The 27179-nt window shown below is 43.7% G+C and overlaps 1 protein-coding gene across 1 annotated transcript in view; it reads right to left on the bottom strand.

Moving 5' to 3' along the window:
- Positions 1-26034, bottom strand: part of LPAR3 (lysophosphatidic acid receptor 3) — an 80747-nt gene extending 54713 nt beyond the window's left edge. The window contains exon 1 of the mRNA XM_061119990.1: positions 25958-26034. The gene's annotated coding sequence lies outside the window, so the exon portion shown is untranslated. The remainder of the gene's footprint in view (positions 1-25957) is intronic.
- Positions 26035-27179: the final 1145 nt, after the last annotated feature.

Below are 27179 nucleotides of genomic sequence, written 5' to 3'. Positions count from 1 at the left end.
ATCAGTCACTAAACCACCAGTTGCCATTGCTAAGCCCCTTATTCTGGTCAACTCCTGTTAATCCTTTAGATCTCAGTGTAAATGTCCCTTGCTCCAGGACCCTGGTCCTTGACCTCCTATTATAGCATTTATTTCACATCAGTCACTGTTGTCTGTTTCTCAGGTTGTGTGCAAGCTCAGTGAGGGAGGGTCTGTATCTATTTTGTTCATCATGACAACCCCAGGACCCACCTGCCCTGGCTGTCTCAAGACTGATATTTACTGAATGGTTGGCTGGTTGGCTGAGAGAATGAACGAGCAGGAAGCAAAACTAGGTCAAATATTCTGAGTCCTGCATTAATCCCCTCTATACTGGTAACAATTACAGCATGGCATGTTAACACTCTGCCTGGTGGTTTCCAGCTCATTTCTTATACATAGGTTCTGTTCATTAATCAAGGGCAAGTTGGTAATGCCAGGCACATTCTTGCCAAGATATCAGGTGTTGAGTTTCTCTTCATGTGACTGTATGGCTTTCCCAAGACTTCTGGTCCACCTTTCGCCATGTTTTAGTTTCAAGCCACGGCAACACTGGTTAAGCATGCGGTACAGGACTGGAGACTTTGTCCTCAATCCGCCTTTTTTACCTTCTTATTCACTTCTTTTTTATTCTCCTAAGCCAAACTGCACCAATGTGAATTTGCATATTGGATTATCCACCTCAATCACTTCAAGTCAGTTTCCTTCCCAGGGCTGTTTAACGGAGACAGCAGAAGACCAGTCCTTCATGGGTAAGACTAGGATCTGGAGCCCGAGGGGATGAGAATGCACTTGCCAAGTAAGGGCAAGTTGTCCAGACACATGTCTGAAAGGAGAGTCCACACTGGGGTACCAGGCAGACAAGTAAGACACTAGTCTCAGGATGCGGTCTCTTGCAGTCCAAAAGTGAGGGGTTCCGACCAAGGAGGGGCTGGGCAGGGGCTCAAATGATGCCCATGCATCTGTGCTTGTTCGGAAGACCAGTTGTTCTTGCCTCAGAGGGGTTCGGCCATTGCTATGAAGGGTCCAATCAATGGAGACTGGGGTTGACAACCAGGAAACCTAGCTTCTGGGGAAAATGACCAGGGCTCTCTTTCAAGAAACGAGGCTACAATATTTCTGCTGGAAAATTGGATATCTGGTAGACACATGCACTGAGCAGGCCACTGGTGGGAATGAAGCGGCTCTAACAGTGAAAACTTGGTGGAAATCCCAGCTTTTAAGGCTCTTATAAATTCTAAAGGCTCATATAAAATCCAACATCATATCCAGAATCAGAATAAATACGTTAAATATCAGTCTAAAGTAGCACAAAATAGAAAATTATTGTAGACAGTCTTCTTTTTAATTTACAATGGTATAATGATATTTTTACTGAATTAGATATATGTGTCTCTGCCATAAACAATGAAAGGTAAAATATCATGTTATATGCTTCAGACAAACAAAGAGAATGATCTCAAGATACAAATGGGTCTAAGTGCCTTTTACTCTGACAAAACAAAAACTACTCTCTTTGGAAGATATTCATCAACCACTAACTGCCAATATCAGATGACTTCATAAAACAGGTCAATATATCTACATTATATCATGATAATTTTCCCAAATTAAAACCACGTGTCTATATGATAATTTTAATAGCTTCACAATATTCCAGTATGAATATACCACAATTTATTTAACTAATCCCTAACTGTTGGATATTTAAGTTGTTTCTAATATCTTACTTTGACAAGAAAGACTACATTCTTATACATTAATATTTACACACTTGGCCAATTATTTCCTTAGGATTAATCCATAGATTTTAGTTGATGAAGTAGTGAAAATAAACTTATTTAAAGGTTTCTTGTATATGTTGTTGAACTGCCCTTGAGACAGATATTTCTAATCCCACCAGCAGCAGCAGATGAGAGTTGAATGGAAGATACTAATCAAGTAAAATTCAATTTTAATATCCAAACAGAAAACGTAGCTTTCAACAGTACTGAAAGTATACTGAAATTCAAGACAAAAAAATCCAAAAACCACATGAGAAATTTTAATGATTATGTGTCTTTTTAGTATGCAATTGCTATGTGTCCTTCTACTAATGAAAAATATTTCATGTATTTTATTTTGCTATATGTTCTAGATAGCTTCCCTGGTGGCTCAGATATTAAAGCGTCTGCCTACAATGCAGGAAACCAGGGCTCGATCCCTCAGTCGGGAGGATCCCCTGGAGAAGGAAATGGCAACCCACTCCAGGACTCTAGCCTGGAAAATCCCACGGATGGAGGATCCTGGTAGGCTACAGTCCACCAGGTCGCAAAGCGTCAGACACGACTGAATGACTTCACTTTCACTTTCACTTGATAGCTAAGAGAAACACAGTTCTGACTTTAAAATTATATTTATTGCTGTTTAGCTGCTAAGTCATGTCTGACTTTTTTGTGACCCCATGGACTGTAGCCCACCAGGTTCCTCCTGTCCATTGGATTTCCCAGGCAAGAATACTGGAGTGGGTTGCCATTTCCTTCTCTAGGGGATCTTCCCAACTCAGGTATCAAACCTGAGTCTCTTGCATTGGCAAGTGGATTCTTTACCACTGAACCTCTTGGGAAGTCCTAAAATTATATTATCTTTAACTCATCAGTTTATCAAGATTAATGTCAGAAAGATATAGGAATTAACACACTAGCAAAAGGCCAAATTTTTCCTAATTTCCTTTAAAAGGGGTTTTAACATTTATTGTGGTTCATAAACTTGCTTGAATTTCTAATGACATCATGCCCTAAAACCTTAATGATTCTTAAAAACTTTAAAAATCTTCAAATTCAACGTTCCCTCATCAAAACCAAAATGGCACATTCTTTGACATATTTTAGCAAAATTTGTCCTCAGAATGAGAAGCAGTTTTGTCTTACAAAGTGGAAAACCATGATTAACCAGAACTCCCACCACACAATTTCCTACCTCCCAGACTTTAATTCTACTTTTGGGAGAACTAAACAATGAGATTATAAAAAAGTTAACATACGAAATTAGTGAAAAAGATTTCACAAGATGGAATATTATGCAGCCATTGAAAATCATGTTTACTATGAAGCTGTAATAATATGAAGAAAAGCATCTGCCATTGTTTTAATTAAAATAAAGTATATGTATGTATACATATGTATGTACACATATATTTATAAATATACACACACACACATATAAACACACACAAATGTGTGTTTGTGTCATCTTGACTACTTTTAAAAGACAGAAAAAAGAAGAGGGGAAAAAACTCAAAGTGCAAATACTTTATGAAGAATGGTAGAATTGTGGGTTTTTATTTTTTAATTCTTTACAGTTTTTTCTACAGTCCATATTTATTGTAATAAATAAAAAGACTCTTAAATGCTGGTTTACAAATTCTGTCTTAGGAGAACACATTCTACTTAGTATACCTTTCTTTGAAAACTATGACATTGAAAAATAAAAATTAATCCTCAAAGGAAAAACCTCAAGGATTCACTTATGTTCATTATTATTACTCTTGTCAGCATAGCACACTTTAGAGTTTTCCAATGATAATGAGAACAAAATGGTTTTCTACTTGAAACTTCATGAAACAACAAAATCTTATAATGCTGACAACTGGCCAAATCAAGAGGTCAGTTTCCCCAACTCTCTTATAAAACATTCTCAACACAATCATCCCAGAGTCCCAAAAATGAATAATGGAAGTTTGTGAATTAGTACTTCTGATTTTTTTTTCCTCCGGCATAAGCTGTCAAACTGTTGACAGTCCCCAATACATATTAACAACAGATCACCATATTTTCTTAGCTGGAAATTACCAAAAACTTAGTGCTCTTATAACAAATGATTGACTTATCATTTCTTGACCTCCCTCAAACTTCAAAATATAATTCTATTATAAATTCTAAACATCCCCTCCACAGAGATACCCCCTCTAACCAATCCAAAGTAACCCTCAGTTCCCGCTATCAGAGAGCCTTGCTTTCTCTACCAGTTATGACATACTTTTTGTGTGTGTTTTGTTTTTATTATCCATCCCTCTCTGCTAGATCTCTCTGCTCCATGAGACCAGGGACCTAGCCTTTTATGCTCACATCTACAGCATCAGCATGTGTGAAGGGGGCAAATGAATGTCCATTTAACACTCTCTTCCCCTCTAAAAGGAAGAGGTTCAGTTAAATGCCTTTGATGACTTACACATCACCCACCAACTATGCCAACTGGAGAATTTCACTGATTAACTATGTGCTCTTGGGTTAGTTACTTAATATCTTGACTTTACTATTACTATTTTTAATTGCTAATATTTGAGTGATTACTCTGTGCCTGATGCTGGACTAAGCATTTTATGTCGGTCTTCTCATTTAATCCTACCCACAGTGATGCAGATACTATTATAGGATCCATTGTGCGGGTGAGGAAACTGAAGTATCCTCGCCTGAGGTCACACAGCTAGTAACTGGAAGACCTTGGCTTCTCTTGAGGCAGCTGTGCTCCCAGGCTTGCAAGCTTCTCTACAAGACTACATTTTCTCTCCACAGACAAATGAAATACCAGACAGACCAAGAACTATAGTCATACTCACAATAACCATGGAATTACCAAAATAGAATGATCCCATCAAATCATGTTCAAAGTCTGTCTTGTGTTAAATGCATATTAAAAAAAAAATTGGGACAGCCTAAATACCCTTTGGGTGTTTTATTTTGTTTCTAAAGCCCTGAGAAATATAGGAAAAGGCATTTTTTTTCTGAAAATATGCTTTCAAATTTCATAGTAAGCAGGCCACACAATACAATTTTAAGACTAATGTTTTTCAACTTGAATTCTCCCAAATCTCCAGCTGGGCTTTTTTTTCTTTTTCTTTCTTTTTTTTTTTTCTATACTAAAGGTTTAGAGGGTTTGAATAGTTTCGACCCAGAAACAAAAGATGTTAAACTCTGGAGGTATTACCACAACTTTAAACTACAGTAATTTAAGACTTCAGAAAATGATGGTTTAGAAAGTCTATATGTGGAATCCAAATGAAAACTTCAGGAGCAAAGCTTTCATTTAGACTCTCCCAAACTTGATTCTCTAAAACACGGTCCAGCCAGCCCATAATGTGGAAACAATTATGAAAATTAAGACATGTGAAAACCACTCAAGCAGCTTATTTCAAACTACATCTTGGGAGACAAGTTGCTGCTGGCCTTTTAGTTGGCTTTCAACAACACTTTCTTTTTCCCCTTAGGATGAAACAGGGTACCTCCAAAATGAGATCTGTTGGTGCTGTGCACATTTTCATTTCCTGTGGTCCACAAGTGTAGAACTCTCCTCTCCTCTCTGGAAGCCCCAGCCAGATGGGAGCTGGAGATCAGGTAAGTTTGTATACTACCAGCCAGAATAGAGACCACTCCTGCCAATCAACTACATTTGTGCACTGAATTCTTCTTACTAATTCATGTGAATGGCAAAATTGGGATAGCATGGGATATTTTAACTCCACATATGATCCCTGAGGTTCATTTCAGCCATGAATTTCAAGGCCCTTAAACTGCTGCCCCTCTGCCCAGAAGCCTCTTCCCCTAGGTATTCTCAGGGCTTACTCTGCCACCTCATTTTTGTTCAAACATCACTTCATCAGAGAGTCCCTTCCCTGCCACTTTGTAAAACAGCACCTCTCCAAACTCCCACCCCACCCCTTGCCAACTGCTGTCACCCTTTCCCCTGCTTTATTATTCTTTACAGCATTTTTCAGCACCCGACACCATCTCCTTGGGGTTATGGTCTGTCTCCCCATGCGCTTAGGAAGCTGGGGCCTTTGTGCTATCGTGGCATGTCCCCAGCACGCAGAACAATGCCCAGCACATAGTAGGCACTCCGTAGACACTAGTTCAATGCAGAATTAACTGAAGCACACATGTGCCCACACACCCCCTACCTGTTTACCCAAACTGAGCATTATTACTTTCCGCTGCTGCTTCTGCTGCTGCATACTCTCTAATTAGGGTCTCAGAACTCTTTCACTTTCCTCTGTAGACTTGGCTCCCGGCCATGCTAGCTGAGAGGTGTGAGGAGTGGTGTTTGCCACCTTGGAACAAAAGCTTCACCAGAGCAGACAAATCAGGGTGGTCTGAAGGGTAGTTCCATGGTAGAGACCTCTCCCCGGTCTGTATGGACATCAGAAATTATGACTTCTCTTTGAGCATGACTTCCAAAGAAAAGGAGGACTCAATGGTGGCCAAAGCTAGGCCAATTGAGCAACAAAGTAAAGTAGGCTTGGACTATCACCCAACATTAAAAAAAGAAGATCTATTAGTCATACTGATAGAAATAAAAGACTGAAAAATATAATAAATGCAAAAGAAGAGATGAATCTCCCATGCAGAAGAATTCCAAATAAATTATGTGCCCCTCCTTTAGAGGGGAACATCTCTGCCAGTCCTTACATGTGGACTGTGCATGGTGACTTCTTCCCAAAGAGGAGAGCGTGACAGGGTGTGGGCCTCTTTTCAGTGCAGAAACCTGACAAAGATGACTTCGGCCAGGTAATCAAGGTCAACATCAACAGTGACCAGTCACATTGCTAGCCTGTAACCTTGATCAGATGCATTAAGAATGACACTTTACTCTGCAATCTTCTTTCCCAAAACCATGCTGCTGCCGCTTAGTCACTCAGTCATGTCCACTCTACGACCCCATGGACTGGAGCCTGCCGGGCTCCTCTGTCCATGGGGATTCTCCAGGCCAGAATACTGGAATGGGTTGCCATGCCTTTCTCCAGGGGACTTTTCCAACCCAGGAATTGAACTCAGGTCTCCCGCATTGCAGGCAGATTCTTTACCATCTGAGCCCCCAGGGAAGCCCAAGAATACTGAAGTGGGTAGCCTACCCCTTCTCCGGGGGATCTTCCCGACCCAGGAATCAAACCAGGGTCTCCTGCCTTGAAAGCAGATTCTTTACCAACTGTGCTACCAAGGAACCCCCGCAAAACCCATAATCCCAGCCTGATCTGAGAAAAACCTCAGACAAATCCCAACAGGAAGACATTCTCAAAAATCATCAAAGTAATCAAAAACAAAGAAAATCTGAGAAACTGTTCCAGCTAAGAGGAACCTAAGGAGACATGACATCTAAATATAATGTATATCTCAGATCCTTGAAGAGAAAAGGAATGTTATGAAAAAGTGAGAATATTTGAATGAATATTATTATGTTTATTAATATATGACATATATAATTATAATATAAACATTATATTTATATATTTATAAATATGTAATTTATAAATTTAAACATACCAAGTACATAATTATATGATTATATATAATTTATTCAATTATTATAATTATATAATATTATTAATATCTGAGAATAAATAAACAAATATTTAGTTGATAATAATGTTTCCATATCAGTTCATTAAGTGTAACAAATGCACCATATTAATGGGAGATGTTAGTAATAGGAGTAGGAGTATAACATGGGAACTCTCTATACTATCTGCTCAATTTTTCTGTAAATATGAAACTGTCCTATAAGCAAATAATATTTAAGATAGATTTTAAAAAGAGAGGGGAGAGGACATCAGCTCTGCTATACTGCAACAATTTCAAAATAAATAAAGCCTGCAGGTTTCATAAGCAGTAACTTTACTCTTTGCTGTAGCAAAATAACACAGAGGCGCAGCCATCTATTGGAGATTCAACTTAAATGGATACTGTCCATGACAGAAGACTGGGATCCTCGATATTCTCAGGTAAAGCTCATGCATTTATATTAGGGCTACCTGCTAAGTGTAGGGCTACTACAAATCTGCTACCCTCTCTGAATACACTGGACTTTAAGCAAGTTAAACTCAATTCTGTTAAAAAAGTTTCATTACTCTGTTTCTTAAGAACAAATGGTAAACTCAGGCACAGTTGTCCTGATCTCGACCCCCGGTTCTCCACCTCGCCTCCAGGTCCCGCAGTACACCGAGAGACACTCCTGATAGTGTTCCTCAAACAGCAGACACACGGGAGGAGCAGGCACAACCGGTGCACTCGGGAAACGAGAAGCTTCCGTGCCTCGAGCCATCTTCAGCTCAGAGTGGCGACACACAGGGGGACCTGCAGCGGGAGCTCAGCAGAATAAACAGATTACTGTGTCAGGGCTCGCTTCCAAGCCCTGTAGGTAGGGAGGCCTGCCTGTTGCATGTCAGCTGATTTGACCACTGCTTTCTCTCTCCATCAGGTGGGTGGATTTATGAAAGCGCAGGCTGTAAACACACAGTTTCTACCCAAGGACTTGTTTAATAAACAACTAGAGTCAAACGTATTGTTCCCCAGATGTCACTGATGACCGACTGAGAACTGTCTTAAACCTCTTGGTTAAACAGGAAAGCAAACTTGAAAACATACTGAACTAAACCAAATAAAAGAGGTGAGACATGGATTTTATGTGATCAGCAAATTCTCTGACTCAGCTTATCCAAGTGTAATATAAATCTTTAACTGTGTTTACTCTGTCCATTGTACACAATTTTAATCTCCTCTATTTCATTAGGCTGGACAGATGACATACATTTTGGCCATCTTAAAAGTAATGATGCTAATCAGAATGCTTAAAATGAATAATATTTACATATAATATAACTCCATATGTTCTACTATATAGCAAATGATCCTTAGATCGTCATGTAATCACATGTTTGAAGGAGGAGAGAATGCCAAAATTTAAAATGTGGACATTCATCCCTGAAAGAGATATTTTTTGTATAAAGAACTTTGTCACTCTGTGAAGATATATTTCGAGAAATTTCAAAGTTCCTACTTACAGCCAGTGACTTCTCAGAAGAATATCAGATTTCTTTTCATTATAAAATTCACAACAGAGAAAATTTTGGTCCAAACGGCTTGTCTTAACGTAACCACATACTGCATTCATTCCCTGGCACGATCCATTTCATGACTAAATATGTCTCTGGTACTGAGAAGGATGTTCAAGAATCTCCTACTCTACATGGTGTGTTCCAAATAGTCCCCCGCTGTTCCCAGTAACAGGTGAATAGTGACCTGCAGTGACCCCTCCTTGCTTCTGGAGAGCATGTCCACCCAGGTTAGTGCCTGCTTGAATCCTGAAATTCGATACAGAAAGGAAAATCACACTTTCAAAGCAGGTGGCTAGAGAGGGAAACGGTTGTTTTAACGAAAGCTTCAGAGGCTCTAAAGGAGAGCACCGATGTTTGGTCACCAAAGCAGGAGTCTCACAGTCATCCCCATCCCATCCCCCTCTCCCACCCTATGCGTGTCAAGAAGTAAAACAGCACACCTGTATGAAGGTAATCAGGTCTCAGAAGTGCATATAAAAGACAAGAGAATGCGGTGCCTGATTTCAACCATCCACCCATTCAGCTCCCTTTCCGACCCTATCCACGTGCTCTTTTCCCGGTTGGGACCACATCGGCTTCCTTGCCCTCCAACGCCTACCCTGAGAGGTACAGTGAAAGATGAAGAGGAGGGGTGGGGCAGAGCTGAGACACTGACTTCCCCTGCTCACTCCCTGGCATATGGCTCTGGGTTGGCCGGGTTAGTACCTGGCAGGCAGCCTCTTGTTACTGGCAGCCTCCCCTTCCCCCTCTCCTTGGCTTTCAGTTTGAGGGGTGTTAACAGCTCCTTGCTGTTTCCAGCTCTGGCTCATTGCACCATTTCTTGATTTTCATGAACTCTGCCCTCCCCCAGTTACCAAGTGATCATCCCCCTCCTCCAGATACCAAATTAACTCTCACGTAGTAAAACAGATATCATCTTCAAGTACATTATAATACAACAGTGTTATTTGAAAGGTGTTAATATGCTATAGATTTTCTTTAATCTTTTAGTATGATCAAGCACACGTAATATTTCCTAGCTACAAATGTAGCAACTCTCAGAGAAGGAAAGAGGAATAAACAGTATTCTCAAAGGCATGGCCAGTATTACGATTCTTTAGATGTTCCCTATGTCCCCTTAGACATGCCAGAACCCTAGCAAATTTCCCTACACACACTAAGTGATTCAATCGATGAGTGATTTGCCCACAGTTAGGGGTTATATGCAGGCTTTGCCAGTGGTTCTGTGGTAAAGAATCTGCCTGCCAATGCAGGAGATGCAGAAGACAACGGGTTCAATCCCAGGGTCAGGAAGATCCCCTGCAGTAGGAAATGGCAACCCACTCCAGTCTTCTTGCGTGAGAAATCCCATGGACAGAAGAGCCTGGCAGACTATAGTCCATGGGGTTGGAAACAGGCAGACGTGGCTGAGCACACACGCATCTGCATCAGGGGTTGTATGCAAGACAGATGACTGCACAACAGATCCCCGCATGCCGGAGTCTACCTCATGGATGTCCTCCAGTGTAATCCAGCATCAGTCTCAGCTCTGAGTTCCTGGTCTTGTATGCCATGGAAATAAATGACATGGGTTGTGGTGTTCATTTGGGCCTCAGGTTAGCCAGGTCTGAAACTAGAACTGGAAAGCAGCAGGAGACTTTTCCGTAAGGTGCTGTGAAGGGGGTGAGGCAAAGAGGGGCAGGGTAGTGACAACCTCAACCAAGGGGGCACCTGCCACCTGATATGAGGCCAGGCAGACATTGCCACAGGGGCTGCCTTTTGGTGGCACCACTGATCCATCCTCCGCAGTGGCATTTCCAGGGGCAGGGCCAGCCAGGGGGGCTGCTGGATGAGAGCTGCTCTCCCAGAAGCTCTGCAGGCTGGAGATGCTAAAATGGTGGAGATACTACAATAGTGGTGATGCTATAATGGCAGATGGTTTTCAGGCCCTGCGGACATGAACTGGACTCAGTCCCTAAGTAGATGAAGAGCGTGGGGGCTTAAGGCACTGAGGGCGAGGGAGGGGCTCAGGAATCAGCTCATCTCCATTCCATCAGCAGTCTCATCTTATTCCAGCATTCTTCCCCTCTACTCTTCCAAAATGAATACAAACACACTTGGGGGAGCTCAGAGGCAGTCCTTAACTCTGGAACCTATACAAAGGTATACACCTGGAACTTTCAGACATATATACATTCATTCTCCTAAGATGACTCTTTATTTACTAAATTCAGATTCTTTTAGCCACTGGAGGGAACTCCCCTGTTACTGCAGTGTAGAAGCAGCCTCTGTCTCAGTGTCAGCCTTTACTACCAGACTGCGAGCTTCTGAAAGGCCACCAGTTTTTTACTCACATTTGTGCACCTGATGCGCAATATAAGGTCATGGACAACACGCGTCTAGTTCATGCGTTGGTTAGTTTTAGTTTGCTGGTTGGGAGTAGAGCAGGCAAGAACTTGATCACCCTTTACTGAATGATGCCTGGGTGACACAGAAGTAGAAAGAAAGTATAGGCTATTCTTTCAAGAAATTCGGCTATGAAATACTTGGTACCTCTCCTATGGCATTCAACACACCGTATTAAATATTTGTCTTCACCTTACTTCCAAACCTGTTGGGCAGAGCTGGTATCCTTCTGTCCCCCTGCACAAACACAGAATCTTGCTTGTAATCAGCACATAATAAATATATGCTCAATTTTACTGAATAATTCAATAACAAATCCTTTATTTCCAGTCTCTCTTTTTCTTTGGTTTCACTGTGGATTTGGACAGAGAGTTACTCTCTTTTTGAAACTCCCCTCCCAAGCCTCTGTGAGCCTACTCTTTCCTGGTTCTCTTTCCACTGTCCTCAATATTTCTGTCATGCTTTCTTCCATCAGCCTTGGAGTGTACATATTCCTAGACTTGGCTCTCAGGTCTCTCTTCTTTTCCCTTTAAACTTTCTTGCACCAGAGCTATGATTGCTTAAGTTATTTCCTCTATATGGTGACTCTAGAACTAGCTTAAGCCCTGACACTGCTCATGTCCTCTCTCTCTCATGCTAAGCTCCCAAACTGCCTCCAAGATAAACAAGAAAGTCACCATGAGGGTAGCATCTGTGCAGGATGGGATGAAACCTCCTTCAGTTCAGCTGTTGGAATAGAACAAAGTTTGAGGCTTAAGCACCAGGTTATAACGCAGGGGTTAAAGCAAGGGTGATCTTGGGTTTTATTAGTTGTTTGTAGCATAGCATTTGCAAGCTGGCAGAGAGGTTTGGGATTGGAGAGACTTCTCCCAGCTCACACTGGCCTGGACTTTTTGTCTTCCCTCTTTCAGGGCTTTGCTTGGATTCAGGATAGACTAGTAGAACCCCTTTCCCGGTGCTCCACCAGTCCTGATCACTGCAGCATCCCAGGCAATCAGATCCACCTCTGCCCCAGCACTTTGAATACAGCCTTGTGCATTCTAATGCCAAATCTGTGTATCTCATTTCTGGATTTCCTCCTGAGAATGGTTCTTGGGCCCTTCTTGCACGAACTTCCCCCTTGTTAACCTCACCACACTACCAGCCTGTGGCCCTCAGACTGCATAAAAGGACCAGCAGAACCCCAGACTCCACTTCCAAGAGGTCCTGTTCTGAGTGACAGGACACTGAGCTTAGGACAGTTCTTCCAACTCACTTGCCCATGACTGTCTGCTGCCCTGTGACTTCTCTCATAATTATTTCTGTTGTCATTCTTGGCTTTATGGTCTATGGCACAGACTGTTAGATCATGTCTTCCTTTTCTTACAGAGTAATATACTCCATTCCCCAGCCTCCTTACAGCCAGGGTGGTCGTGTGGCTAACTCCTTGCTAATTGACTGTGAGCATTAATGAAGAACACAGCTCCCGGGTTAGCCCTGGAATAGCCCAGACACCTTCATGCTCTTTCACCTTCCCACATGCTGGAGCTCAGAGAAGCCTGTGATCTGGCACTCAACCTTCAGACCAAGACAGAGCCCTAGAAGCACAGCTCAAAGTCATCCGGGGACAACTTTCCATTAATAAACAGATAAAAACACAGAAATTATGAATAAACACCTAGAAATGTCTGTCACAATTTGACGTTGTTATGAAATACAAATGCATGATCTGTGGGGTCCAAACCAAAATACTGGTCTTCAGCACACTAGATGTAAAGAAATCTATCTTTAAACAAAGGGAGTTTGAGAAATGTTACCCTGGTAGATGGTGGAGAAACAAAACAAAAGGAGCCCTTCAAATCCAAACCACTCACCTCAGGATTATTAACGAGAGAAAAAAAAAAAACTTCTGTCATCTTCAAATCACTGTATTCGGGGGCCTCTCTGCCAAAGAAGCCTGTAGCTCTAGGTGCAAGTGTTGGAAGGAAACATGCTCTGAGCGTGCATTGGCTGCTCCTCACAGTTTTTAGTGTGTGTGTGTGCACGCTCAGTCACTCAGTCGTGTCTGACTCTTTGTGACCCTATGGACTGCAGACCACCAGCATCCTCTGTCCATAGGATTATTCTGGCAAGAATACTGGAGTGGATTGACATACCCTTCTCCAGGGGATCTTCCTGACCCAGGGATCAAACCAGCATCTCCTGTGTCTCCTGCATTGGCAGGCAGATTCTTTACCCTTGAGTCACCTGGGAAGCCCTAGCTTTTAGAAAGGCATTCCCAGAAAGAGAGGAGCTCAGGCAAAGATCATCTGTAAGCAAAAGTGGAGACAAATGAGCAGTACCTAGAAGCTGGAGGCTTTGGAGGATCAGAAAAGTTAACTGCCTCTACAACTGCAAAGACTAGAAAATAGTATCATTGCTCATAGCCTTTCTCAAAGGACTCTCAGTAAAACATGGCATTGGAACAAAGAAATCAGGCTAATAGGAAAGATCAGAGTAAGTGTGCACCCTCCTGCCCAAGTCTGTGTTTTAGAGGAAGTCAGAGCAGAGACCAGAGCAGAGCTCCTTAGGGAGAGGAAGAGAGATGGGCCCAGACAGAAGCTGGGAAATAAGGAATGCTAAAGAACTTGATCCAGGATAGAACTTGGATATGGTAACTGGTGTATGGAACTGACCAAAAGCAAACAGATCAGAAGACTGTAAACTTTTTTAAGGAACCATACTGCCATGGAAGCTACAGCGTGGCATGGAGCTCACATTTTCCAACATCCATTTCAGATATGGCCACAGAGGGTAATGGACAAGGAAGAACTTCCCAGGCGACAGAGTCAAAGTCAAGGCCAGTAGGAAAACTCTCCCAGAGAGCAGAAGCACAGATTGAGGCGGGGAAACCTTAATCATTCCTGCCCAGCGGTGTTTCATCATTTTTATACACCTGCGGCTGCTGGGTGTCTTCTACTTTTCAGAATGGGAGTTTTATTTTGTTGTGGTCTGCTTGTTTCTATTCCTCCATTGTATAATGAATCAGTCGGTCAGAATAAGCAATGAAATGGACATTTTATCATGAGTATTTAAAACAGGGTTTAGAGAAGGGAAGGCCAGACCTGTGGAGTTCTGGTCACCTAAATCCATTCCAAGGAAAATATGGCAGGCTGTGACACACAGGAGGCTGGGGAGCAGGGAGAAAACAGCACAAGCTTTGGCGACAGCTGGCCCCGGGTCAGATGTGGCCTCATCACTGTCAGCAACACCTCTAACCTGGCACATCCCTGATCTGGCCAGACCCTTTTCCTTCCTCTCTAAAAGTAACTGCAGCACAATAACTACAACAACTATATAGATTGTTGAAAGAATAATGAAAGCAATGTTTATAAAGCACCTAGCAAGATGCTTAGCACGTAGGGTGTACTCAATAAATGGTAGATAATACTTACCAAGAAAGTTAGTTAACTCAAAATTTTCCCCAAATTCAATGGAATATACAACTGGCATTCTGGAATCACTGTTCACACTCTAACCCTTCAATTTAACAAGGACCAATAACCAAGGCATCCTATACCTACACCAAACTAACTACAGTCCAGGAAAGACTCTTCCCCTGCCTGAAAGTATGGGCCCAGCACTGCTGTGATGAGGCTTAGGGCGCTGCCACTTCCCTCTTCTGCTGCTTGAAACAAAGCAGGGAAGCAGGAAGGGGCAGGGAGAAGGGGGTGAGGAAGCAGAGGAGAGGCAGCGTGTTGTGGTGGAAGAACACGGGTTTGGGGTCCTGGGTTCAAGTATTAGTAGTAAAGCAGGTGAGCAGAGTGGTTAAAGAGCAAGGCCCCGACAATGAACATCATACTCAACATTGAAAAACTGAAAGTTCTTCCTTGAAGATCAGGAGGGACAAGGCAAGGATACTCACTCTGACTACTTCGTTCAATAGAGTATCTCAATTCTTGCCAGAATCAGACAAGAGAAGGACATAAAAAGGTATTCATATCAGAAACGAAGGCATAAACTTATATATCTGCAGATGACATGATCTCATATGAAGAAAACCCTAAAGATCCCACACACATTAAAAAAAAAACAAAAACCTGTTAGAACTAATGGATGAATTCAGTAAAGTTGTAGGACACAAAATCAACATACAAAAATCAGTTGCATTTCTAAACACTAACAACAAACAAACTGAAAAGGAAATTAAGAAAATCTGATTCACAATAGCATTATAATGAATAAAATACTTAAGAATTAATATAACCAAGGAAGCGAAATATTTGTATATTCAAAACCATAAAACAATGGTGGAAGAAACTGAAGAAGACATAAGTAAATGGAAAGACATTCTGTGCTCATGGATTAGAACCTAATATTGTTAAGATATTAGGGCAGAAAGTGAAGAATTAAAGAGTCTCTTGATGAAAGTGAAAGAGGAAAGTGAAAAAGCTGGCTTAAAACTCAACATTCAGAAAACTAAGATCATGGCAGGTGGTCCCATCACTTCACGGCAAATAGATGGGGAAACAATGGAAACAGTGAGAGACTTTATTTTCTTGGGCTCCAAAATCACTGTAGATGGTGACTTCAGCCATGAAATTAAAAGACGATTGCTCCTTGGAAGAAAAACTATGACCAACCTAGACAGCATATTAAAAAAACAGAGACATTACTTTGCCAACAAAAGTTCGTCTAGTCAAAACTATGGTTTTTCCAGTAGTCATGTATGGATGTGAGAGTTGGACTATAAAGAAAGCTGAGTGCTGAAGAATTGATGCTTTTGAACTGTGGTGTTGGAGAAGACTCTTGAGAGTCCCTTGGACTGCAAGGAGATCCAACCAGTCCATCCTAAAGGAAATCAGTCCTGAATATTCATTGGAAGGACTGATGCTGAAGCTGAAGCTCCAATACTTTGGCCACGTGATGGAAGAGCTGACTCGTTGGAAAAGACTGATGCTGGGAAAGATTGAAGGCAGGAGGAAAGGGGGACGACAGAGGATGAGATGGTTGGATGGCATCACCAACTCAATGGACATGAGTTTGAGTAAACTCCAGGAGTTGGTGATGGACAGGGAGGCGTGGCGTGCTAAGGTCCATGGGATCGGAAAGATTTGGACACGACCGAGCAACTGAACTGAACTTAAATGAACTGATTGTTAAGATGCCTACACAACAAATTCAGGGCAATTGCTATCAAAACCTCAGTGGCACTTTTTTTTACATAAATAGAAAAAAATCTTACAATTCATATGAAAACACCAAGGATTCCAAATAGCCAATACAATCTTGAGAAAGAACAAATCTGGAGGCCTCATATTTCCTGGTTTCAAAACATACTACAAAGCAATACAAAGTTACAGTTATCAGAAAAAGTATGACATAAAGACAGACATATAGACAAATGGAGGCTTCACTCATGGCTCAGACGGTAAAAAATTTGCCTGCAATGTGGGAGACCTGGGTTTGATCCCTGGGTCAGGAAGAGCCCCTAGAGAAAGCAATGGCTATCCACTGCAGTATTCTTGCCTGGAGAATTCCATGCACAGAGGATCCTGGTGTGCTACAGTCCATGGGGTCACAAACTCGGACACGACCGAGTGACTGACACACACAGACAGATGGAACAGAATAGAGAGCCTAGGGATAAATTCATGTATATATGATCAACTGATCTTTGGCAAGGGTGCCAAGAATATGCAATGGGGAAAACAAATGGTGCTGGGGAAACTGGATATCAAAAGGCCAAAAAGAGCATGGCCTCTGGTGATAACTGGCCTGAGTATAAAGCCTTGCTTTTGTTGTTGTTGTTTAGTCACTCAGCTGTATCAGACTCTTGGTGACCCCATGGACCAAAGCCTGGCAGGCTCCTCTATCCATGGGATTTCCCAGGCAGGAATACTGGAGTGGGTTGCCATTTCCTTCCAGGGGATCTTCCTGGATCAGAGATCCAACCTGTGTCTCCTGCACTGGTGGGCAGATTCTTTACCACTGAGCCAACAGGTAAACCCAAAGCCTTGCTTACCAGGTTTAACCTCTCTGTGCCCTAATTTTGTCATCTATAAAATGGGAATAAAAACAGTACCCTCTTCCTAAGACTAATGGGAGATTTAATGAGGCATTCAGAATAGTCTCTGACACAGAGGCTGTATTGTTATTATCAGTGGGGTCTGAAGACAGTTGGGCTTCCCAGGGGGCACTAGACCTTGGTTTCCATCCCTGGGTCAGAAAGATCCCCTGCAGAAGGAATGGCAACCCACTCCAGTATTCTTGCCTGGGAAATCCATGGACAGAGGAGCCTCATGGGCTGCATTCCATGGGGTCACAGAGGGTTGGACATGACTGAGCACGCACACATGAGGACAGTTACTTAACCTCTTTGAGCCTCAATTTTCTCTGTTATGAAAGTGAGACAAGACTAACTTGTTAGGTTATTGGGACAAAGTGAGTGAAATAGCCAGTGTAAAGTTCTCAACCCACTTCCAGGTCCAGAGGAGTCAGACAAGTCCAGTAAAGCAACAGGGCAAGTCTCTTCCCAAGAGGTGGGGGCAGGGGTCCCAAGAGACACGACCAGGGAGGGAAGATCAAAGGAGGAAATCCCTCCCTCAGGCTGGGGCGGCGGGGGTCACTGGCATTACAACCTCAAGACGGCTCCCCTCTACCACCCTGTCCAGGGTCACTAACTGGTGTTTCTCACTACCAGCTGGAAACATGCGACCCCAGAGAAAAAGTATAAATGGAGTTTAGCCAGCTGGGTGTTTAATCCTCACCCGATGAAATTAAACCTGATGTTTAATCTTCTGATAATTTTACTACACTTCCTCTAGAACACTCTACCTGGATCTTGGAGTAACCCATCAAAATCACTAAAAGACCAATGAACAGTTTTCGAGGTGACTTCATGTCTCTTTTCCCATTGAACCCATGGTGAGATGGGCAGCATAGCTTTCTCCATCTCACAGACGAGAAAACTAAAACTAGGAGACTGATTCACTCTGACCAGCTCTCAGCCTTCACGTCCAGGGCTCTTTTCACCACACTGACCACTGGAGCCTCTTTTTTTTTCAGTAGTTAATCCCCTAACCCCACGAGAAATAAAATACGCAGATTTGTTCTCCATAATGACATTAATGCCTTTTGCAAACATTTAGTGATTCTAGAAGTAATATAATATGATTGTGGTAAATGTCAATAAAAATTCATAAATGTATCTCTACTTAGAATTTCTGACAAGAGTTTATGGGGGAAAATCCATAATCAAATGAAAATGACTGGCTAAAACTCTAAATACAAGATAGAAAATAGCAACGATTAGTTAGTTTGCCTGCTTCAGAGAAAACTCAGAAGAGCAAGCAACGCAGTTTACTTCTAACATGTTGAATGATATAATTTAAGAAACAGTTTCTCCTAACGCATTTTACCTTCCCCATCAATTCAACAGAGTCTACCAGCTGAACTAGGCCACAGACATCAATTATCTGACTACAGAAGTTAGACTAGAACTTAACTAAGAAAGGCTAGTGATCACCTAGTATCAACCCATGGAAACTTTTAAAAATGTATATACTATTTCTCTTTTTGCTTTCTATCATTCTCATCTTCTCTCTTCCGCTGCCTTCTCTTTTCTTCCCTCCCCAGAACTGAGGGGCCAGCAGGTGGCTGAGAATGCAGTGTGATGAAAGGGAATCTGGGGAGTTGCAAGGAAGAATAGGCTATAGTTGGGGAACCACACAGTGAGCTGGAGGGATTGGAGGCTGATAATAAAGCTGCACATATGCCTGAGCTAACAGGCCTGGAAGTCAAAGACAGGCAGCAGTGGGAAGAGCGGCGGACACAGAGGAAGCAGGATGGCCTTTGTGGCTGAGAGATGAGCTACTTTGAACAAATAAGTAAAAATACTTAAGGTAATGGGAGTCAAGTTTCTAACTGCCAGAGATGATATGTAGAAATATATAAACAGATAAGACTAGAAAGATCCTTGGGTGTTGGATTGGAATTGGAGGTCTTAGTATGAACTCATGATTTTATAATATGTGGCCTTATGTAGACAATACATAAATGTATATGTATATATACATATATTTCCTAGTTTTGTCCTCTGAGAGATCTAAAGCAACAATACCCCAGTAACAACAGGCACACCAACCTTCCATATCTTGTTTTCTAAATACCATTCTCTACCAAAAGGGATGACTAACCAGGTCAGGGAAAGTACAAGATAAGCCCGGGATATCTTGTGATGACAGAAAACTTTAAAATGCTCAGTGAATGATAAGGATGCCAAAAGGACAAAGGAGCCAGTTCAGAGGGATTCTCAACTGGTCAAACTGAGAACAATTTGAGCATCAAAATAAATAATGATAGTAAGAGATCTCAACATATTGTATTCAAAAGGAATCCACGAATATGTCCTAATATAATGAAGAAATGCATGAAGGAGGAAAAGTTCTTCCTTATAATAGAATGCCAACTAACAAATGTGAAAGGAGTGATGGAAATAAAGAATCACCATTTGGCAACCTTCAGAGAGGTAGCTGATTCAGGCAGGAAGGCAGCAGGGAAGAATAAAGAGTCATGTCCATCTGTTCATTGACCCTATGGACTATACAGTCCATGGATATCTCCAGGACAAAATAGTGGAGTGGGAAGCCTTTCCCTTCTCCAGGGGATCTTCCCGACCCAGGGATCAAACCGGAGTCTCTTGCATTGCAGGTGGATTCTTACCAACTGAGCTATCAGGGAATCCCAATAAGGCTTTAGGTAGAGGTTTAATGAGGAACAGGCTATTAGAATAACCTCAGAATACCTCTCCACAAACACCAATATGTTTCAAAGGGAAAAATGGTGAATTGAAGGTGGGTAGATGTGGCAGACACCAACATAATCAGGTGATTAGGGCCAAAATTCCAGTGGTGATTAGGCTGATATTGTGTACCTTCTGATATGATGTGCTAAGAAGAGCAGAGCATCCTGCCAAGAACATATGCTTAAGTCTGGTTCAGAAGAAATGCCTGCCAGACCCAGGTTAAGAGTCATCTACTGTCTGTAAGACCTGTGTAACTGCAAGGGCTTTAGGAAAGGGAAAGTCTGAGGAAATATTCTAGAAAACAACATGACAAATTTAACATGAATCGCAAATCAAGCAGGAAGAAAAGAGACATCTGGGGGACTCTTGATGAAATACGGGTGGGCTTTGTGGACTGGATGGTACTGCTGTAACAATGGCAACTTCCTGGTTTGGTGGTACAAGGATTATTGTTTTGTGCAACTTGACTGGGTTAAGGGATGCCCAGGTAGCTGGTAAGTCATTATCTAAGTGTGCTGTGAGGATGGTTCTAGAAGAGATTAGCATTTGGATCTGTAGACTGAGTAAAGAAGATGATCCTCAAGCAATGTGGTTGAGTATCATCCAGTCTGCTGAGAGACTGAATAGAGCAAAATGGAGGAGGAAGAGCCAATATTCCCTGTTGTCTGAGCTGGGATAATATCTCCTCCTGTCCTCAGACATCAGAGCTCCAATTCCCAGGCCTTCAGACTCAGACTGAATTACACTACCTGCTTTGCTAGTTCTTCAGCTTCCAGATGGCAAGACTGTGTGACTTCTCAGCCTCCATGACCCTAAGTCAATTCTTAAAACAAACACCCTCTTATAAATAGCTATCCCATTGGTTCCATTCTTTGGAGAACCCAGACTAATCCTAATGCCATGGGGATATAGAAAAAGATTATACTTATTTTCTCCTTGCCAGTCCCATGTGACAGTTTAGTTCAGGGAAAGGGCTCCCATTCAAAGGATTGACCTATTAGAAATCAACCAGGGTAGGAGGCAGATCATTCAGGGATGTTCTATACCCGATGCCTTGCTTTGATTTTCAATAACTAGTTACTCTCAAGGGTGCTGAGCCTTAACATTGGATTCTAGCTCTCTTTGGGAAGTGAATGCCTGTGACCGACTCTACTGCCCACCTTTGATTTACATGCTGTGAGTCCATCTGGGGACAGCTCAAGCCTTTCTGAAAAGGAGGGGTTTGGAGGCAGCAAGACTGAAAGGGGAGACCAGGGGACTTGGCTTAAAGGTGCATTTACAAAGCAAGCACACTGCTTTTATTCAGATTGCATATTTGTTTGGAGAGGCTTTGGGCAAACTAGTGGCACTTAGGGAGGAGATAAAATGCCCTCCAACCCACCCCTGCCACCTGCCAAGCCACCCTGATGATACCACATCAGGCTGCACGAGGCTGAATCAACCAGGGCTAGTAGGTCTTCCAGCGAAACATCCAGGGAACAATAAAGACACAGGATAGCTGATCAGTAATTTCAGGGGCTGACTAACATCGTTAGGAAGGGGTGGGGCAGGCTGTTTTCCAGAGTGACACTCAGTCTGGCCCAGACTTGGCTGTATGAATAATTCACATCTGAGGATGGGAGGCAAGGTCCATGGGAGCAGGGAGGGGAACAGGCAATCGAGGAGTTCAAGGCAGTAGGCAGATGGGACAAGAGGCTAGGGGTCGGGGCCACAGAGGCCAGGCCAGGAGATGAGGAGCAATAAGGATGAAGACAGCCTGGAGAGGGAAGAGGGGGTACAATCCAGGAAGTGAGACTTTCCTTTCACTGGGCTCTATTCTGGCTCACCAGGCAAGTCAGACAGAGAGCAACACACACCTTTCAGACTGAATGAAATAATAAGCTTAATTGTTCGGGGTAGGAGGGGGAATGCCTTGAGTCAGTTTAGTGCTTTGCAGAGTAAGCCTTAGAGACTCAAGTTACCAAGTAGGCACAGGCCAGAGAGGACGGCTCGTGCATGCATGCTAAGTTGCTTCAGCAGTGTCCAACTCTGCGACCCCACGGACTATAGCCCACCAGGTTCCTCTGTCCATGGGATTCTCAAGGCAAGAACACTGGAGTGGGTTGCCATGCCCTCCTCCAGACAATCTTCCTGACCCAGGGGTCAACCCACATCTCTTCTGTCTCCTTCATTGGCGGGCCGGTCCTTCACCACTAGTGCTACCTGGGAAGCCCAGGGACAGGAGAGGACACCCCAGTTTAATGTCTGATGATCACCAGTACCGCTCTGCTCTGACTCACTGGCTGGTTAGTTAACTCTATGTTTCTGTCTACCAAGAACTGAGATGAGCAGACAGCACAGGTAATTCTAAGATGGAATGAAAACTTCTCTGGATCTCTGCCTTGTGCCTTCGATCACACAATGTTAGGTAATCTTGGTCCTGACATTTCTCTTCCTCTCATATTTCCCATGAAGCAATCTCTCAACCTTTGGCAGGATTTCCTCCTTGAGGAGGCAGCAAATTCAAAATGTCCAACACCCATGTGGAGGTCCTCCCACCCCTACAGCCTGTCTGCCCCACATCTGGAGGCCCTGCCTCTTTAATTCCAACATTTATGTGACCCTGGCCGGGCACAAAGCTCTTCTGCATACCTGACTTAATGGGACCTAACACAACCAATGCAGGTAGCTAGAAAAGGAATTATTACCCTTATTGTGCAAATGAGAAAACTAATTCAAAGGCGATAACCTTTATTCAAGGTTACAAGAGCTCACTCAAGTGTGGCTGGGATTAGAACCCAGACCCCTGTACACCAGACTGCCTCTCTAACCCAGCACTGTAAGGACACAAGCTCTTGGGGCTTTCACTCAGCTCTGCACCCCTCACCTCCACCTTTCCCAGCCACGGCAAGACTAAGTTCCAGGGGACTCCTCCACACACACACAGAATCCAGGATGAGGGTCAAAGGTCCGAGAGGGGGCAGCTCAGTACCTTGAAGAGAAACGATGGACGGAAGAGCAAAAGGGCCATGGAGAGGAAGCAGGAAAATGAGGAAGGAAAGTGAGAAGAACATGTCTAAGTCACCCAGGACTTGGGAATCTCTCTTTGCACTCTCACTGGTACAATGTACATTTGCACCACGTTGATAGAAATGTCAATATTTTAGGGTTTATCTAGGAGGGAAAGGGGGCAGCCAGCGTTTAAGGAGGACTTCCTGTTCATCAAGACCCAACTAAGTGCTTTCTCTCTTCATCTTGGGAGGTGGATATAATCTTCATTTTTACAGACAAGGAAATTAGAGAGGTGAAGCGAAGTATTCATAGTCGCAAAGCCTGGCCTGGAACAAAGGCTGATCTGACTGCAAAGCCCAGCTCTTCTCTTTAGACCACAGTAATAACGCCCTGGGCCTGGGCTCTGCCATTTAGAACCTTGCAATCAGACTTAACCACTCTGTTGGGTATAATCACAGTCCAGAAAGCATTTTGAACTAATGTATACTCCACAGAGAATGGCTAATGGGTAATTTAAGTTATAGTAATTCCCATTCGAGTTACAGTGATTCCCCCAGCCACAGCCCGAAGAAATCAGACACTAGGCTTAGATTATGGTGGATTTCTGCTCCAAGATGAAAAACTTGGGGGAGAGGCAGCCAGCCTCGGGCTTGGGTGCACCACTTTGAGGGTGTGCGCCTTGATTGCTAACTGGCTATGGTGCTATGTGTGCAGGGGTTCCTTTGTGTCTATGCGTTTTGGAAAAATGAGAGAGGATTAGCGCACAGATTTTCAAATAGGTTCTGATTAACATAAATGGAAAATTATCCCATTTTGAAATGTTTTCATTTTAGTCTTCATTTGTAGAAAATATACGTAGATCTGCTCAATAAAACATCTTGTAAATCATCCAGATATGTAAATTGTTCTTCAGTCACTAGGTCGTGTTCAACTCTTTATGACCCCGTGGACTGTAGCTTGCCAGGCTCCTCTGTCCATAGTATTTCCCAGGCAAGAATACTGGAGTGGGTTGCCATTTCCTTCAGGATTATTGCCAATCCTTCAGGGGTTATTCCTGACCCAGGGATCAAACCCAAGTCTCCTGTGTTGGCAGACAGACTCGACCACTGAACCACCAGGGAAACTTAGATATTTAACTAGATGTGACCTAATAATATAAAGAGGCTGGTAACTACTATTTATACATTTGTAAGATTTAGAAAAGAAATGTGTTACTTAGAGTTAAAGCTACAAAGTTTTGAATTCTAAAGACAAAAATAGAAAACTTGAAAAATGTGTTCAAATAATCTGTTTTCCTAGGTACTTGTTACTTACATGGACTTCCCAGGTAGCGCTGGTGGTAAAGAACCCACCTGCCAATGCAGGAGGCGTAAGAGACATGGGTTCGATCCCTGGGTTGGGAGGAACCCCTCGGGAAGGAAATGGCAACCCACTCCAGTATTCTTGCCTGGAGAAACCCATGGATGGACAGAGGAACCTGGCAGGCAACAGTTCATGGAGCTGCAAAGAGTCGGACATGACTGAGCATGCATACACACACATGCACGCACTTGGTACTTAAATTGACATAACAATGAATATGTTATGTCCAGATGACTGAATATCACTACATGCTACATACAGTCGCATGGTACAAGAGACACCTCCAGAAGCTTATCTCAAGTATAAAAACCTCACTGGCAGGGGTTGCTTGCTGTCTTTTTTAGAACAGCCCACCTTGTTTGGACAAGCATGGTGTTAATAGAGCAGAGGTGGTGTGTTTCTACCTGTATCACTTCTGTTCAAAAAAAGGAAAATTCTATTCACTGGATCAGAACACACAAAATTGGATGCAATTCCTCATCGGAAGCAGGGTTAGCAACCCCTGATAAGTAGTTCACTGGGAAACCCAATAACTCTCCTTACCAATACAAAAGTTCATGCATTGATGACATGCTGTGCAGTGCATGAAATAATAACTCACTGGTGAAGAGGGATCGCCTGTGACTGGCATTTACTTTATTTTCTGACTTACAAAAGTAGGAACTGCCAGAAGCTAAAAGCAGCTCTTAACTTCTAAAATAATATCCCAAGGCCAGGTGATACCCAGAGCAGCAAAGAAGTGAGGGGGGCGAAATGCACCGCAGGGACAGTAATAAGTAACATTTCGTGGAAAATACCGTTTAAAAATGACCTATATGTTTTGGGGGCAGTTTTAATGATTCCCTTAATAAAACTAAACTGTTTCCAATTTGCACAGTCACTCCTCAAAGTACTTGCTTGAGAAATTTCTAAGCAATTTTAGGTAGTTGTAACTTGTTGAAGGAAAGCAATAAAGTAACACTGCTACAGAACAAAGCACTTTTGTTTGCCGGTGGTGAGGGGGACCGCCAGGACCTTCACTTACTCTCAAAGCACAGCCCCTGACAGGGTTACCAGTGAATTCATAATAACCATTGCCCAAATCTTTGGATGCCTCGCATGGTTCGAACTGTTTCCTAACTAACACACCGCCAGCCCGGGAGGAGTTGATGGCTGGAAATTGTTATATCTGTGGGCTCTACGGGAGAACCTCAGTTCACCATCGACGGCTGCGAGACCGAGTTTGGAAAAGAAACACCTGCGCAAGGGCAGAGCGGAACCTGAGCCCGGCTCTCCGCTCCTCTGCGCCCAGCCCACCAGCTCACAGCAGGGACCGACGCAGCGCGGATTCTGCATCCCGACGGCTTTTTATTCCTGGCGGGGGGGAAGGAAGGCGGAAAGGGCAAGATGTGCTCCACGTCGCCCAAAGAGGTCTGTCCAAGGTACGTGGAATAGGTATGGGGTCCGGGCTGGACGCCAGGCAACCCAAAAAAGCCAAGGGCTGGGCCCGGCAGAGATGCGCCCCGACCTCCCCACGCGGCCCGGCCGGCTGCAGCTCCGGGAACCCTCCCCGAGCTCCGCGCCCCACTCACCGCTCACGCTCGCCCGCGCCGCCGAGCCCGGGAACCGGGACCGCTGCTGCTGCCGCATGCCCTCGGGGCCGAGCGCGACGGGCGACCGGGGGCCGGGCGCTAGCAGCGGCGGAGGACGCGGCGGGCGGGCGGGCGGGCGGCGGCGCGCCTCCTCTTCAGTGGCCGCTGAGACCCGCTGGGAAGTCAAAGTTTGGCAGACCGAGGGGCGGCGCCCAGGGGGCGGAGGGTCCGCGTCCCGCCCCTCCGCCTCTTCCCGCTCCGCCCGGTCCGACTGTTCCCACGGAAGAGCGCCCCCCACCGGCGAGGCACGGATCGGCGCTCGGGGCTCTTCTGCAGATGCCCTTCTGCCTGGGACTGTCCCCGGGAGTGCGACCGGCCTCCAGGAGGAGATGGCACTCATTGAAGGACCCACAGGCCCTACAGAGCCATACCTGGGAGCCCTGTATTAAAGCACTGTCCCCCTGTACCTCTCCTCATTCTGCGGGGAGAGATTCCTTTGAATGGCTTCAGGAAGTACAGCCCACGTGGGAGGCAGCTGGCTGCGTGCTCTAAAACTTGAATCCCAAAGCCCTTTAAGGGAGCACGCAGCCCCCAGAGGCCAAGGGTGTTTACAGACATTTGACTTGGGGCCTTTCCTAGGCACCTGTTTATTGCGACAGGGAACAAAAAATATTTAAAGTTCTTGTAAGAGAATTCTGGGCCTCTTGGGGTCAAGAGTCTTGGATACTGTTTCTCAAAGCTGAAATATAAAGCCTCCATTGACCCACCTTTGGTAAAGAAGGAAGGTGCAAAGTAAACCAATGTTTGTCATGAAGACTTTGTTCTCTCTGAAGTCTGCAAAGCAAAAAGGGCACAGACGTGCAGAGTAGGGTTTTCCCGGTGACCACACAGGAGGGAAATACGGTAAAGTAAGGTCCTTCCTCCTCATGCTTCAAAACCTTGGGAAACCCAGACAGAAGCGGAGATGTCTTCCTGTAACCCTTTGCCATTCATTCATCCATTCTTTCATTCATCATTCAATGTTGATATAGGGCCCTTTTATATGCTAACTAGGAATCATATCCCAGGAAACAATCTGGATGAGAACTTCCCTCTTACCGTTAAAGAAATTCTGCCCCCTCTGAAAATAATAATGTTTTATTCTTTATGCAATGGATCTCATCCTATAGGCCATAACAGCCTGGTGTGCTTCAAACTTTGACAGAGATTGGGTCATACTTTC

The sequence above is a fragment of the Dama dama genome, chromosome 20 (assembly GCF_033118175.1).
Source record: "Dama dama isolate Ldn47 chromosome 20, ASM3311817v1, whole genome shotgun sequence".
Lineage (NCBI taxonomy): Eukaryota > Metazoa > Chordata > Mammalia > Artiodactyla > Cervidae > Dama > Dama dama.
This window is presented reverse-complemented; position numbering and strand designations above follow the sequence as displayed.